Source organism: Grus americana, chromosome Z (assembly GCF_028858705.1).
Source record: "Grus americana isolate bGruAme1 chromosome Z, bGruAme1.mat, whole genome shotgun sequence".
Lineage (NCBI taxonomy): Eukaryota > Metazoa > Chordata > Aves > Gruiformes > Gruidae > Grus > Grus americana.
Window position 1 is genome coordinate 50,433,573 of NC_072891.1, and position 15,014 is coordinate 50,448,586.

General features: G+C 38.4%; 1 protein-coding gene and 1 long non-coding RNA gene across 4 annotated transcripts in view; one reads left to right on the forward strand and one right to left on the reverse strand.

Annotated features, from left to right (window-relative positions):
* The window catches only part of AUH (AU RNA binding methylglutaconyl-CoA hydratase), a 123,541-nt gene that overhangs the window by 17,233 nt on the left and 91,294 nt on the right, over window positions 1-15,014 (reverse strand). The gene's annotated exons all lie outside the window — the stretch shown is intronic.
* The window catches only part of LOC129199685 (uncharacterized), a 30,700-nt gene that overhangs the window by 6,199 nt on the left and 9,487 nt on the right, over window positions 1-15,014 (forward strand). The gene's annotated exons all lie outside the window — the stretch shown is intronic.

Genomic DNA, 15,014 nt, shown 5'->3' on the forward strand with positions numbered 1-15,014 from the left:
ATTTTCATCACCTGGATATTTGCATGCCTAGCTTGAAACGATGAAAGACATGTTTTTCAGAGACACAAGCAGCCTTAGTAACTTCAGCTTCAGGTTTTCATGCTGAATACCTCTGGACTGGGTACCAAAATATGAAAATCCATGAACTGACACCTAAGAAAGTGCAGTTTAAGTGATCTGAACATACCAGGTTAGAAGCCTATGATGGGCTGGGAGAGAAGGTATTTTTCCAAAGCCAGGATCATCCTTTACAGGCTCTACAGAAAACTTCTTTATTCTCTATACAAACATGATTTGGTCACTACTCAGTTCTACTGAGAGCAGGAGACATCCTCCAGACTATACAAAAGATCAAGTATTCAAAGACTGAAAGGTTACAAATTCAACACAAACAAAAGCAAGCAGAAGAATATCCAAATTGCTTATTTGTTCATGTCCTTATCAGGAAATCACATCGCTTTACTACTTTCGACTGACCCTTGGTTTGATATATTGCTGTTCAGGATCAAATGAAAGACAGTACGTAGGACAAGCACCTTGTTTTGAGTCACACTACTGTTAAAAGGCCAGTCAACAGATGGTACATTTAAAACAACCCTTCTTCCCTTGCTGATAAATACCATTCCATTTAATTCACATTGTTAACATTTTGAGAATCAGAGTTTTTGAAGACATTACAGTCCAAATTCATTAAAAATTTTCACTTTAATGTAATTCACTACATATAATTTTGTGTAAAGATATATAGCAATTTTAAACGTATATGGGATAAACTTTCTACTAGGGCAGTTCCTGTGTAACAGTGGACCTACCCCAATAAGTGCAAACTGGTATTTTAACATTTTATTGTTTGGGATTACTCAAATGTTTTTCCTTAACAGAAAACTACAGCTCTTCCATCACCTTCTAGTCAATTTGTAACTCCTCAAAAAAACCCAAAAGTTGTCAGGAAATCAACAAAGAAAGAGATTAAATAAGATTTAAAAAGTGATTATTCCTAGGCTGTAGCTGTCAGGCTGTTATAGCACTAAGGAAAGAAACTACATTAAGAAAACACCTTTACATTCCTCTTACCTGCTGCTGACACACAGCAATACAGAAGAGAAGTCACTGTTTACAGCATGCAATGCAAAACAGCTTTATGCAATGGCGAGTCTTTTCCCTATAGATGGAGAAGCTAGTGCTAATTAGATTCTTCTGTCACCTAATCATGCACAGATGAGTTGGCATTCATGGACCTTTACAGTTTTAAGGATCAAAGAAATTAGATATTAATTTTATTTTCCTTACATCCTAAATCCAAATTCCAGGAAGAGCGACATTTGGAGCTATGTATGCGGGAGGTAATGAAGAAATTAATCTGTATCAGCAGCAAGAGCTAGGATAGCAGCCGGAAACACTGCACTTACTAAAAAAATTCTAAATATCTTTTAATTAACATAAGTCATTAAGAATAATTTGTAACAAATGCAAAGGATCAACAAGATAGGGAGCACCTCTCGCTTCTCACTAGCTGGCCTCATCCTGTTCTTTCAGGCAGGACCATTCTGCTGTGAGCAGACCTAGCTGCTGAACCCTTTGTGCTTCTAGGCGCAGCTACAGCCTGGTTGCTGCTCCTAGCTCTAGATCTCTCAAGGCACTCCTACACAAGGATCCTTGCACCCTTCTCTGGCAGCAATCCACCTGCTTGATTGAAGAGTCAGTGCTAGAGCTCTCTTCAAATCTACAGCAGTTTAGGAACATTTTACTGAAGCCTGGAGACTTCAAAAACTCTATTTCTACATAAGTCCTTCAGACAATACACGGTGTATGAGCAAGAAACTAAAAAAAAAAATAAAATAATTTCTGTAATGAAGGACAATTTACCCTTGGAATCTGAAGAGAATAATGGAATCTTCAGAAAAAGAGTAGAGATGCTGAATGAAACCCCTTGTAGACTGCATTTGCCTGCAAGGCTAGGAATTTGATGAGCAAGCATAAATCCACACTACCTTCTCAGCCTTAGTCTCTTTTCTCTTTCTCAGCAAAAAATGGTATTTTTTTAACAGAATTCCCATCTCTTTCATTTTAAGCCCGAGATGTATCTCACCGCAAGAACTGGCAGCCCTCTTCCCTAGCCAGTGTCAGTTGTAACATTTATTCTTCTTCCAAGTGGACCAATGAAACTGTTGAGAAATTTAAAGCCTTTATCACACCTCAGTTGTTAACCCTAACCAAACAGGGCTGTATTTTACAAAGCATGTCTAATTTAAGACCACACAGCAAACTGTAGGTGTTCTGTGGACATATCCAATGGAATACCAAAAGCATGATAAGCTGCAATGTGTTAGCATGGCCCTTATGCTTTTTGTTATAAAACCTAAATACAATTTGAGACTGTCTACATTGCTGTCTCAGTCTCTCTCATCTGGTTGCTTGTTCATGCATCTCTGTTTCCTTGGGTTTTTTTAAGAGCCTAAAACATCGTATCTGGTGAAACAAAATATTGTATTTAATGTGAAACAAAACTTTTTGGTTTTACTGCTTGATTTTGATTGATAATTTAGTTCAGCCACTGAACTGAACATTCAGGTTTTTAATAGTCCTACCTACACCTAAAAATGTCTTACTACAGAAAATAATTTATCCTTCTTCTCCAGTCTGCTGCTTGTACTCAAGCCACGTACTATTTCATACCAGTGAGAATTTGTGGCAAAGAAACTCTTGGTTGTTCGAACTGATAAAAATAAAATACAATCAATAAAACTGAGACCATTAATGTGATGGTGATCTTACATGCTATTTGCACTGTACATGCAGAATTTCCTTGAGCAGCAGCAATTTTAATTGCTTTGCAGTGATAAACCCCCAGCCCCAGTAATATATACATCCTTTCCTTCCCGGTTCATTATGGGATAGAAGGATAGGTGCAGACCTGTGAGCTCAAGCTGGTAGGTTCAAATCCCACAGACAACCTCCTCCAGCTTATGACACTAAACACAGTCATGATTCCCCACAATATTCTATGTTAGATCATTTTAGCTCCCTAAATATGAAAGTAATGGTGGTTTCATGCAAATATGCTGGATGGGCAAGAGACTACTACTTCTCCCCAAAAGAATAAAGAAACATGTTCTGCAAGTATAAACTAGATATAGCTGATGCTAAATGCACACGTAAAGGAAGACAGGGTATGGGGACAAAGAACTCTTTTAAGGAGAAACCACTGGGAAATCCCTGCAGTTGCAGGGAGCTGGAACAGATGACTGCAACTGGAAGCAGAGTTTCCAGTGACCCTCTGCAAAGCTCCTGAATTTCTTTTTGTGGCAAGATCAGCACTGTATTTCCAAGAAACAGGGCAAATGAGGGCTTCCTTTACCTTAGCTCTTTTCTAGAAACACCTAGAAAAAATACTTAGGATCATCCAAATCATCTGATAAATATGATTTATAACCAAGAAAGCCAAGAAGCTTATTATGAGGACCTCATAGTTCCAAGCTAAAAGGAGAATTTCGCTCCATTCATAACGAGCTAACAAATAACCATTCCTTCTGGCAGGTATTAATGATATTAGCATATTGAGCTAAAAGGTCAAAATTAAACTAACTTCCTTCATCCTCTTTTAGTTTGGATAATTTAAATTTCAGCATAGTCATTCATATTTCTTGAGGCTCAGATGCAAAATAATGTTAAAAAAATGCTTCAGGGTAGGCCTCCGAGAGACTGAATTCTGTATTTTTTTGCTTAAAACACTCATGTCTGTCACGTACATTGCACCCTGTGTTCCTATTTTCTTTACAATTTCACAAAACTTCTACATTAAGAACTAGCTGTTAAGAGAAAACTCAAATTAACTCAGTCATCTGATTAACACTGGTTTCTCAGATCTCAAATTCATATTAAAATATAAAGACCATTAATAAAGAATTGTTAGTATAAAGCTACAAAGGATTGATAGCTTTGGGGGCAATTTTTCTTATAAGCTTGTTTTCAGTTGTGTCTGAGAATCAGGGGACAAAAAGTCATTCTTGGCCATAAACTGAAAATATATGAGGAAAAATGGAGGGAAAGAAGGAAGGACAGGAATCTACTATTTCTGAAATTCAGAGATTTGTAATAGTTGGCTCAAATAAGTCTCCAGAGCCAGAGAGGTTTTGTGAAATAATTAAGGAAACAGTACTTCATAAATCATTTTGTCCAACTTGTTTTGTGGTGAACTAACCTGTGCAGCTGTTCTTTTAAGGGAGACTACACAATTGCCATTTCATTTGCTGAATTTTCTGGAAATTGTAGAAAAACACCAGACATACAATGAATATATTATGAGTTTGGAAACTATTTTTCTTTCTTACATAATATAGTAACAAATTAATATGAAATGGGAATAATTAGACTCTGTACTATTATTCAGTAATGATGAATCTCAAAATAGGTAAAATATTCAATTAAAAACTGTGTTACACTACTCATACCCATATGAAGGATGTATTTTTCATTTGTTTCAAATTCAGCGTGGACCATAAGTAGAATGGATTTAGTTTTTTGTATTACCTTGGCCTGATACATTGATCCTACTTCAAGCTCTTCAACCCTGTGGCAGCTGAAAATGGGGCAGCAGAAAATTAGAAAGCCACGCTTCAATTTCAGGGAAGCGTTGGACGTTTTATTCATCCTTTACACTATCCTTATTGAGAGTTCAGGAGTTGGGTTAGTTGTGTTTTTCAAGAAACCCATCAGTGTTCTATAGTGCCATGATGGGAACCATACAATATAATTAAAATATTAAAAGTTTGCCTCTTACACTTTACAGTATAAATGATCTGTGACTGTATTTTACATGAGTATCCTAAATTCAGTTACTGAATCCTTGGAAGATGTAAGTGTGATTATGTTTTTGGTATAAACAATTGGGTTTGCTTATTCTTTTTACTAGCAACAAAAGACTAGTATTTTTTATTTTCTGTGCCTCAAACCCTTGAGTAATTAAATTTAATTATGTAGTAGAAACAAAAGTTAAGTCTAATATTTTTGATCTTCTATGCCTCAAAACTCTTGAGGAATAATACTTCTTAAACACAGAAGGTGTCCACTTGTAACATTAGTAACAGAGTAGTTGGGGGGGGGGGTGTTGCTGTTTTGATTTATTTATTGACACAAAAAAAGGCAAAAACTCGTATGCACTAACAAAAACATTCCTTCTACCTGCTTCCTCCTCCATAGTAACAGCTAATACTCTTAGAGCTTGCCATGTGCCAAGTCAGGGATTTCTTCTGATTGAACATTAACATTTTAAAATTCAAACCAACTGCTCTAGCAGTACAAAATACGTTTAATATTTTCAGTGAGCTCTAACACATTACATGCTTATCTGAGAATAAGGGAAGTGAGATATGTCAGAAACTGTTTTGCAACTAGTGCAAGCCTGGTAACCACTATGTAACAGGATAAATTGTCTTTTCTAATAGCAGAGGGGTGGAACCTAAGATGACGTGTTACAGCAGATGTGGAAGTTTCTAAATTTACGAACCTGATTACACCTGTTGCAAACTGCACAGAAAAAGTATCTCAGTTTATCACAAGACTGATGTAATTTTGTTTGAAAAAGGGAAAGGTAGAGACTAATATTTTTGCTAACCACTTAACATTTTCTCTAAAGATGAAGGACAATCAGGACATGAAGGAAGCTGCTGTTTGCTGGATTTTTACCTTGTTGATAGGACAAAGCTATTTATACTCCTTCACTTCACAGGAGTTTTGGAAAAAATAAACTGTTTAGCATCACCACAGCATGGGTATCTCATAGATACTACTGAAATTTATTTCCAAAACACTTCTGCAAGATGAAGTATTATCACCTTCATGTACTTTTATCTGGAAAAGTGTCCCCAGAGCAAGGCTGAAAAATGTACAGGAAATAGGGAATGATGTTCATTTTACACAATGGGGAAACAAAATAGACAAAACGTTGAGTACTAGGTAATTAAAGAAGAACCATCTATTCTATGGAGGAGGGTATCCATGAAAAAATATGATGATGCAATCTATTGTGTTTCATAGTGCATATGTACAGAGGAGACCATTTCAGTCATGGGGCATTATAGTGACAGTCAAACTTGTTACAGTTTTTCTGATAATCATTGGAAAATGTGAATTCATCAGTAAGTGAAGTATTCAGTATAAACACACTTGTTTTCATTGAGTGGAACACAGGTGGGTTTCCTCTGAAAGCAGCTCTGTTTCCTGTTGGTTAACATGCATAACTCATTTAAGTCCACCAGACTCTTCAGTCTGAGGAAGCTTAGCCATAAGGAGTGTTCAGTCCCACAGACTGCAGGATTGGCAAGCTTATAGCTCTGTGGTAGACTGACCAAGGAAAATATGTTAGGTTTAAGACTTCAGAAGCACTAGCCTACGTGGCCAGTTGGCTAAAGTATATCAAACTCTGGCCAAAGTGGATGCCTAAGGCCATTAGCCAGAGGAACAAGCTGGCCAAGGAGCCTGGTAGCTCTTCAAGGTTCTCCCAACAGAGGCCCCAGGATCCCTGGCCACTAGATCAGAAGCTTCAAAGCCCCATTTAAGATGATTCTTAGGCTTTAGATGTGGAGGGGGAAACCTATGTAAGAGGTAGGCAGGTTGCGTAAACAGCTGGCCAAGAGTCTAGAAACCCACAGATTTCATACAATTGATTTAATTTTTCCTCTTTTGCTTCTTACTAATTCCTGCCTCGGCTTTGTGTCGAAAAGCTTCTTGTTCTTTTTAGCCATACCACCTACCATTAAGTTCTTAGGTTTTTCAGTTGCCTTATCGTTCACCATAAAACAAAATGGGCTCACTGTGTTACATACAGCTTTGTTTCCCTCCTGAAATTATTGCCCATTTTGTCTCTCCAATGTGATTTCATTAGGAGATTAAGCTTCCCTTGTAGGTTCAGCAGTTTAAGTTGAAGGTTAATAACTTTCCTGAGTTCTGGTGATTTATAAGAAATGGGCTGAGGCAGCATTTCACACCATACAGCTCAAACTCTGGAAGTCAATATGAAATCTGTATATGAGGATCAGGTAACACTAAGAGAGCCTGCAAAAGAGTAGATGTTAATTATCTCATGGCAGGAGGAGAAACAGCTAAATGCTACTTGGTTCAATTTTCTAGTACCCCCTGCAGGTTAATACAAAGGAGTAGCATTTGGCTTCAAAGTGAATGGCATATATATCCTGCCTAATTAAAATGAAAATAAGACCAAAGGTCTTTTATGTTGTTATTAATATTTAATACAATATTTCTAAGCTTCCGTGTGAAGAGAATACCAAAGGGAGCTCTGACTGTATTTTACCCATCTCCTCAATTTCAGGAAATGATAGTATCTTGTTCATATTACCATAGTACCTACTATTATCGCTGGCATTAGACTTAATAGTCTTCCTTGTTTTCATGCTTCCTCACATTCATATCAGGTTATCCTGACCACTCACACTCCTCTGGTCAAGAAGATAAAATGGACTGTTCATCTAACTAAGCTACTTCAAGTACAAAGTAATCTTTTAAATGTAAATTAGGGATTCAAAAACAAATATGGAATTTTGTGAATTCTCTGCATTATGGTGTTACATTTTTCATTTTCTACTGCAGCATCTAATGATCTTGTACTGTATACTACTGTGTAATCAGTTTTCATTTCACATCCATATTCATTACCTCTGTATGACATAGTAGGGTACGCAGATTATCATAGGCCTATTTTTTTCTATAAATGAAATGCTAAAAAAGTTAAAATCCATCTAAAAATTAATCCTTAATTTAAAGAATCTTAGCAATATGATGAACTTATATGTGTATTTACAGGCAGTGCTGGTAGTATCACCCTTTTTAATATCACATGAAATTTCCCAAAATAAAGTGCTATTTTTAATTGAGTATAATCGCTCCAGTTTTTAAATTGCTCTTCACTTTATAAGTATTGCCCAGCAAGCACTTCATATTGCTATGTGGTTCATGTGGTGTGTGTTTTTTTTAAATTGGCCAAAACAGTTCAGCTGCACCTAAGAATGAAACTCATGAAAAAATGTGTTTTGCTCATATTAAAATAATAATTTTTAAAAAGCACCTTATCCAACATCTCTGCTTTGGAATATAGAGCTAAATTCGGCTTGACATTGTAGCAATGTCTGTGGAACATGTCATTTGCAATCCACACAACATATCTGGGCAAGCGTCAGTCTTTAAAAAAATCTCATTATGAACAGCAGCAGTATACATGCCCATGAAATGGAAGAATATACAGAACAATGCATAGAGATAAAAAACTGGCCTAAAACTTTGCAAGCTATACTGTGCAGTTTTATGCAAGATTGCATATTAATAGTAGCTAATTTTTGACTGCCTCACTTTTCAATCACATTCTACCAAAATACACTTTACATATGTCTGTATAATCTCCTACTTGTTGCCCCTGCTTCTTTTTTTTTTTTGAGGATCCATATAAGGAACCATATAAGGTTTACTTTTGGAGGAACCATATAAGGTATATTACCTTCAGCTGCAAGGTACTGGATTTCTCTGCTGCTAAAAGGTAACTAAAATTTTCCTACAGTAACACCAAATGCCATGTAGAGTGCAGCACGTGCTGCAGTTGGGACTGCTAACGACAGAAGAGTAATGTGACTTACAGGATGCCTGTACGGGAGCATTCTGAAATATTACACTAATTTATATTGAAGTAAAAAAGTTCAATTTAAAAATGAATTAAAATAAACTAAGTTAAGTCCATCTTAACTTGGAACTATTTGTATCCACACACAAATTAACACAGCTTAATGTAATACTTTAATCAAATACATTTTAAAATGACCCTTCTCTTCCACCATAGATAAGCCTTTAAAAAACACTGCCTCCATTCCCCACTCTGTAAGGGACTCTGTTTTAGTGGGCACAGTCATTTCTGCTATGCCCCCATCCAAACATAATTTTTATGTACCATCTGTCCATTTGGACACTCAAACTGTGGCCTGCCCTTTTTCCCCATTTGCTCATTGACTGGTCAGCCCCAGTCCCCTCCCCAGCGTTATGGCTCTTCAGCAGGCTTTTCTCACTTCCTCCTTAGCTACTGGTTCTTTAACACGTCCTTTCAGTTCCAGGATCACCTACCATTTTTTTCCACCTAAAACCCTAGTGTAACTCCTCCCAAATCCCCATTGCTTCTCCGGTTCTGTGTCCTTCTAAAGTCTGATTTCCTGCTAAACAAGTCCTGAGCTATGTCTTCCTTCCTCACGCTCCCTACGAGCTGTGAATCTCCGCAAGGTGGTGGCCATACGCTGTGGTGTGGTGGGCACTGCAGCAGGGTCGCCAAGAGCATGGGAAAAGGCCTAAGATTTCTGCCCTGGAGCCTGACTTCAGCCTCTCAATACAAGGAAAATACTGCTCAGGCCTGAACAGAAACAAACATCGTTAGGAAGCTCCAGAAAAATCTATAAACAGCACATGGATGACTCAACAGCCTTTTTGCCTCAGTCTTCACTGGCAACCTCTCTTCCCACACCTCTCGAGTGGATGGACCACAAGACAGGGACTGGGGGAGCAAAGTCCCTCCCACTGTAAGAGAAGATCAGGTTCATGACCAGCCGAGGAACCCGAACACACACAAGCCTGTGGGACCTGACGAGAGGCATCCAGAGTCCTGAGGGAATTGGCTGAGGTAGTTGCCAAGCCACTCTCCATGACAGCTGAAAAGTTGTGGCAGTCAGGTGAAGTCCCTGGTGACTGGAAAAAGGGAAACGGTGTACCCATTTTTAAAAAGGGTAGAAAGGACAACCCTGGGAACTACTGACCTGTCAGCCTCACCTCTGTGCCTGGGAAGATCATGGAACAGACCCACCGAGAAGCTATACTAAGGCACATGGAGGAGAGGGAGGTGATTCAACACAGCCGGCACGGCTTTACCAAGGGCAAGTCTTGACCATAAGCAGTAGAAACAGACAAAAGATCTAAGAGCACATCTTTCATTAAGAATAAAAAGCATCTACCTAGCAGTTTGGTAGGCAACATGAAACCTGCCTCACTGCAGAGGACATGCTGCAGGTATTCTTTTCCCATTAAACTGCTCTTAAGCCCTTAAGCCATTTTTAAGCACCGTATTAAATGAAGCCCCAGATACATGTAGCCCCGGCAGATTTAAATGCTGAAATCCATAACAATCCTGGTCAGATGAATCACACGTGTATAGTTTTGCACATGTGCAGCAAAGCCCATGCCTCAGAATCAGTGCACTTTCACAGCAGACGTAGTTTGGTCATTTCCAATGAACCCAGCACAACTGGTACTGGACTGAATATTATGTACACTTTTAGCCACATGTACTCGTAGCCACTTTTCTAGAAGTTGAACAATCTGAGTTATCAAGTCTCTGAAAACTATTCAGATGCCAGAAAAAACACAGGAAAAGCCATGCTCCAAACGCTTTTGTGTAAGGTCAGGTTCTACATCCTGTAATACACATCATTATCTACAGAAAATCCCTGTTAACCCTATCTGTACTACAGTGCAAGCCACTCCAGAGCTTCAAGCAATGCCAAAACACTACACCATCATTTGTGCCGAAGTGAAGCTCACTCCAGCTGAATTCCACATACCTGTTCACAGGTATCCTGAACAGCCCACTATCTCTCTTGGACTTTTCCTCAAATCAGCTTACGCATGCCAATATGTAAGGCTACAGAGACTCAAAACATAACACAAAAGAAATCTGACATAAAATCAAAAGAGGATGTTTAAAAGTGAAGATCTTTACACTTACATAGATTACTGCATTGTATGAATGGCAATGCAGGTTTACCTTGAACACCATGGAGTTTATTTTCACTTAACTAAAACCTATTTGAAATGTTAGAACGTAAACCCAGAATTGCATAAAAGAAATATGTTTGCATTAAATGGTGTGTGAAATATTATCATAAAGTTTTCCTTCTAACTCAGAATAACTTCCAAATGTTTTTATTCCTAAACTGATAGTAATTACATTACTTTTTTAAACAATAACCAGTAAAACAATGCCCTCATCTCTTGTATCTTGCATCTCAAGACAGATAGCAAAAACTACTTTATTTCAATGAAACCACAACAGTGAAATCTAGTTGAAATGAACTGATACCTTATTAACTCAAGAATCCTCTGCTGAAACTTAGCAATTCTTCTCAGCATTTCATTCTGGTTTGTTGGTTATTACTTTTTTTATTATTATTTCATTTTTTTTTCTGTAGGGGTTTTTTAGTTTCTTATTTGCTGCATGTTATGATGTGGCAGGATATCATTTTGAACAAGTCCTGCCTGAAGACTTTTTTCTAGGCTTACTATCCAAATTCTTAAAACACTCTATCAGGCTGTTGCTTTCTTCTGGAACATTTTAATTAAAGTGCTAAGTTTTATTTGTATTGATCACAGATTTATAATAAGGTTAGTTCATATTTATTTTTAGTTTTTTAAAAAAAGTGCTTAGGCAGAAACCCTAACCTAGAAATGTTCAGTTCATAATGGAAGCTATATAAAATATTTAAAAGAATGGCATTGATTCCCAGTAGATGGGCTCACGCTGATTAAAAGCCTCTACAGTGACGTGATCAGCCTCATTATCTGGAAGAAATTTTGTCATAATTTCCATTACAATATCTGGTGAATTCAAGGGTATAGGAAATAAGCAGTAAATACTTACTTATACTACATTTTGATGTAAAACATTAAAACTAATTTCTAAATCTACTGCAGATTTTTGTATTCGTATAGCTAATTTTCTCAATACACATTGGAACAAAAGATATTCAAGCTTATTTCTCAAAAATGAAATCTGACAATCAGTCCATAACATGCTTGATCACTTTTAAGATTTTTTTGGGAAAAAATTCTCCTTTAGGAAAAGAAACTGCAGGATGGGAAAATTGCAGCATAGAAAGTGACACGGAAGGCTTTGAATTATATTAATTTGTAGCTGAAGGCAAGCAAGTGCAAAGCTTCCCAAGGATTCACATGTCCTCTGAATATCTTAAAGCATCCAGAGAGAGGCAAGGCCCCCTCAAACTGCTCTTTGTGTTTTTCCTTCCTTATATAGTGGTCCTCTAGCATTCTGTTACCCACAGTATTGCTTCTTGCAATAATCTGCCTCCTTCATAGAGGAGAAACTGAACCACAACACTCTCTGTTCATCACACACAGCGCTGCAACTGGAACCAATGTCATGGCCTATTATTTGAAACACCTCAACTCAAGTACAATTATTTCATTGTATCACTTTAATACTTTCAGATAAAGTTTAAACAGAGTGAATAATAACATTTTCTTTATTTCATTAAAAATGAAACAGAAAAATATTTTGCTTGCAGTGTACTTTTCAAAATGTATTTTGAAACACCAGTGCAATCTAAACATTAGAAAATCTACTTTGTTTTCTACTATACAAGGTTGTATTTCCAAACTTGGAAAACCACAATTGCAACAAATATAAAATATATACATGCACATTACGCACATATACTTATTTACATAACCTTAACATAGCATTAATGATTAGGTTTGTACTGTACTCCTTCTGGCTTTCTGAAGTTCTTCGTGCCAAGAGGTAATTATCATTTTTGTTGTTATTCATACACAAACAATGGCTTATGTTTAAAGCAAATTAGTGAACATTACACAGGGAAACGTAACATTGCATTTGTACTTGTTAAGGGCCATTATCCCTTGAATCTGCAAAGTGTATCAGTGTATGACATGAGACGTAAGAGACGTATGGATCTACCTTTCCAGGAAATCAGTTGGTACCTTATATTCCGAACAATTACTTGTCTTACCAATTTGGTGAATTGAAGCTTCACATTACAACAGTAAAGACCTACTTTTAGTCATGTCCTCTCCTTGACAGCACTATGGGTCTTATTCAATGAATACTGACAGTCTGCTTCAAAATGTGAGCTTTATAGATCATAAATAACATAAAAGTCCTCAAATGGGAAATAAGGAAATTCCAACTGGAAAACTGAAAATATGTCAATGAATCCTGACTGCAATAGGCAATCTCTCCTCCTGAGCAGAGCAGTCCCTTAGAGTTTCCTGAAAAACCTTAATGTAGAAAGGTTCTCACTTTAACATATATAGATTTGTGTCCATGTAAGTGTTTCACTTTCATTTCTGAAGCTGAAATGTAACTATATGCTCCAAAACTTTGCACTCTGATTCAAGACAAAAATAACATATGCTAACATCATACTTAAATATATCAAGCCACTAGTACAATCTTGCCATGTATTTATGTTAAAAACATGCATCTACTGGTTATGATGACCTTTCATGCTTAAACTCTGTATGTGTCATAGAATTTGTCAGCACTGGGGGCTTTCCAGTTATTTTATTATTAAAGCGAATGGAAACGGAAACTTAAAAGGGCAAGCTCAAGATAACTTTGGGCATAGTGATACATGTTAACAGGAGATACTAAATATCTTCCAGAACAAGTTATACACAGCGTGTTTTCCTATATTCAGTACAATCTGCAGTAACACAGTTTGATGATAAAATGTCATCCATCTGCATGCTTCTAAATGCTCCAATACCCTCCTGCATGTCAAACACCTTCTCCTCAAACTTTTAGCTTCTGTTGACACTTCATTAGAGAACATTTTGAAAATTCCTCTGTTTTGAAATCTATGCATTTTGAAACACAGAGACTCTGGAACACTTCTCACGATTCTCTCTTGGTTTTGGATACAAAGTTTATCTTGTATCTTTTAAGTGTAGTTTCCTACACCCAAGTAACACAAAAGCCCCCAATGACAACTCAGTGAGCACCCTGGAGCCTTCCTACTCTCCTAACAAGTCATATGCTGATGACAGGTCTGAAGTAAGGACTTTAAGGCCTCCAAAATGCATTCTTCTGCAAACCCTTGGCATACGATCTTTATGCTTGTCATGGCTGAGGTGCTAAACTCATCCAAACTCCCTGCTGCAGAGCTAAGAAATCTTACAGGCTCTACTTTGAATTTAAGAAGCATGTAGACTTTAGGAGGAAAAGTCTTAGTCAAACAGCTAGGACACCTAAACAAATAATGGTGGGTATTAGCTCTCACCAGAAAAAAAAAAAAAAGTGTGGTGGGTTGACCCTAGCTGGAGGGCAGGTGCCCCCCAAAGCCACTCTATCACTGCCCTCCTCAGCTGCACAGGGGAGAGAAAATATAACAAAAGGCTCGTGGGTGGAGATAAGGGCAGGGAGAGATCACTCACCAGTTACTGTCACGGGCAGAACAGACTCGACTGGGGAAATTAATTTAATTTATTACCAAGCAAACCAGAGTAGAGTGATGAGAAATAAACCCAAATCTTAAAACACCTCCCCCCACCCCTCCCTTTTTCCCAGGCTCAACTTCACTCCCGATTTCTCTCCCTCCTCCCCCCAGCAGCACAGGGGGACGGGGAATGGGGGTTGTGGTCAGTTCATCACACGTTGTCTCTGCCGCTCCTTCCTCCTCATGGGGAGGACTCCTCACACTCTGCCCCTGCTCCAGCCTGGGGTCCCTCTCACGGGACACAGTCCTCCATGAACTTCTCCAACATGAGTCCTTCCCACAGGCTGCAGTCCTTCACGAACTGCTCCAATGTGGGTCTCTCCCACAGGGTGCAGACCTTCAGGAGCAGACTGCTCCAGCGTGGGTCCCCCATGGGGTCACAAGTCCTGCCAGCAAACCTGCTCCAGCCTGGGCTCCTCTCTCCATGGGGTCACAAGTCCTGCCAGGAGCCTGCTCCAGCGTGGGCTTCCCACGGGGCCACAGCCTCCTTCAGGTGCCTCCACCTGCTCCGGCGTGGGGTCCTCCACGGGCTGCAGGTGGAATCACTGCTCCACCATCATCCTCCATGGTCTGCAGGGGGACAGCCTCTCTCACCATGGTCTTCTCCATGGGCTGCAAGGGAATCTCTGCTCTGGTGCCTGGAGCACCTCCTGCCCATCCTTCTGCACTGACCTTGGTGTGTGCAGAGTTGCTTCTCACATCTTCTTACTCCTCTCTCTG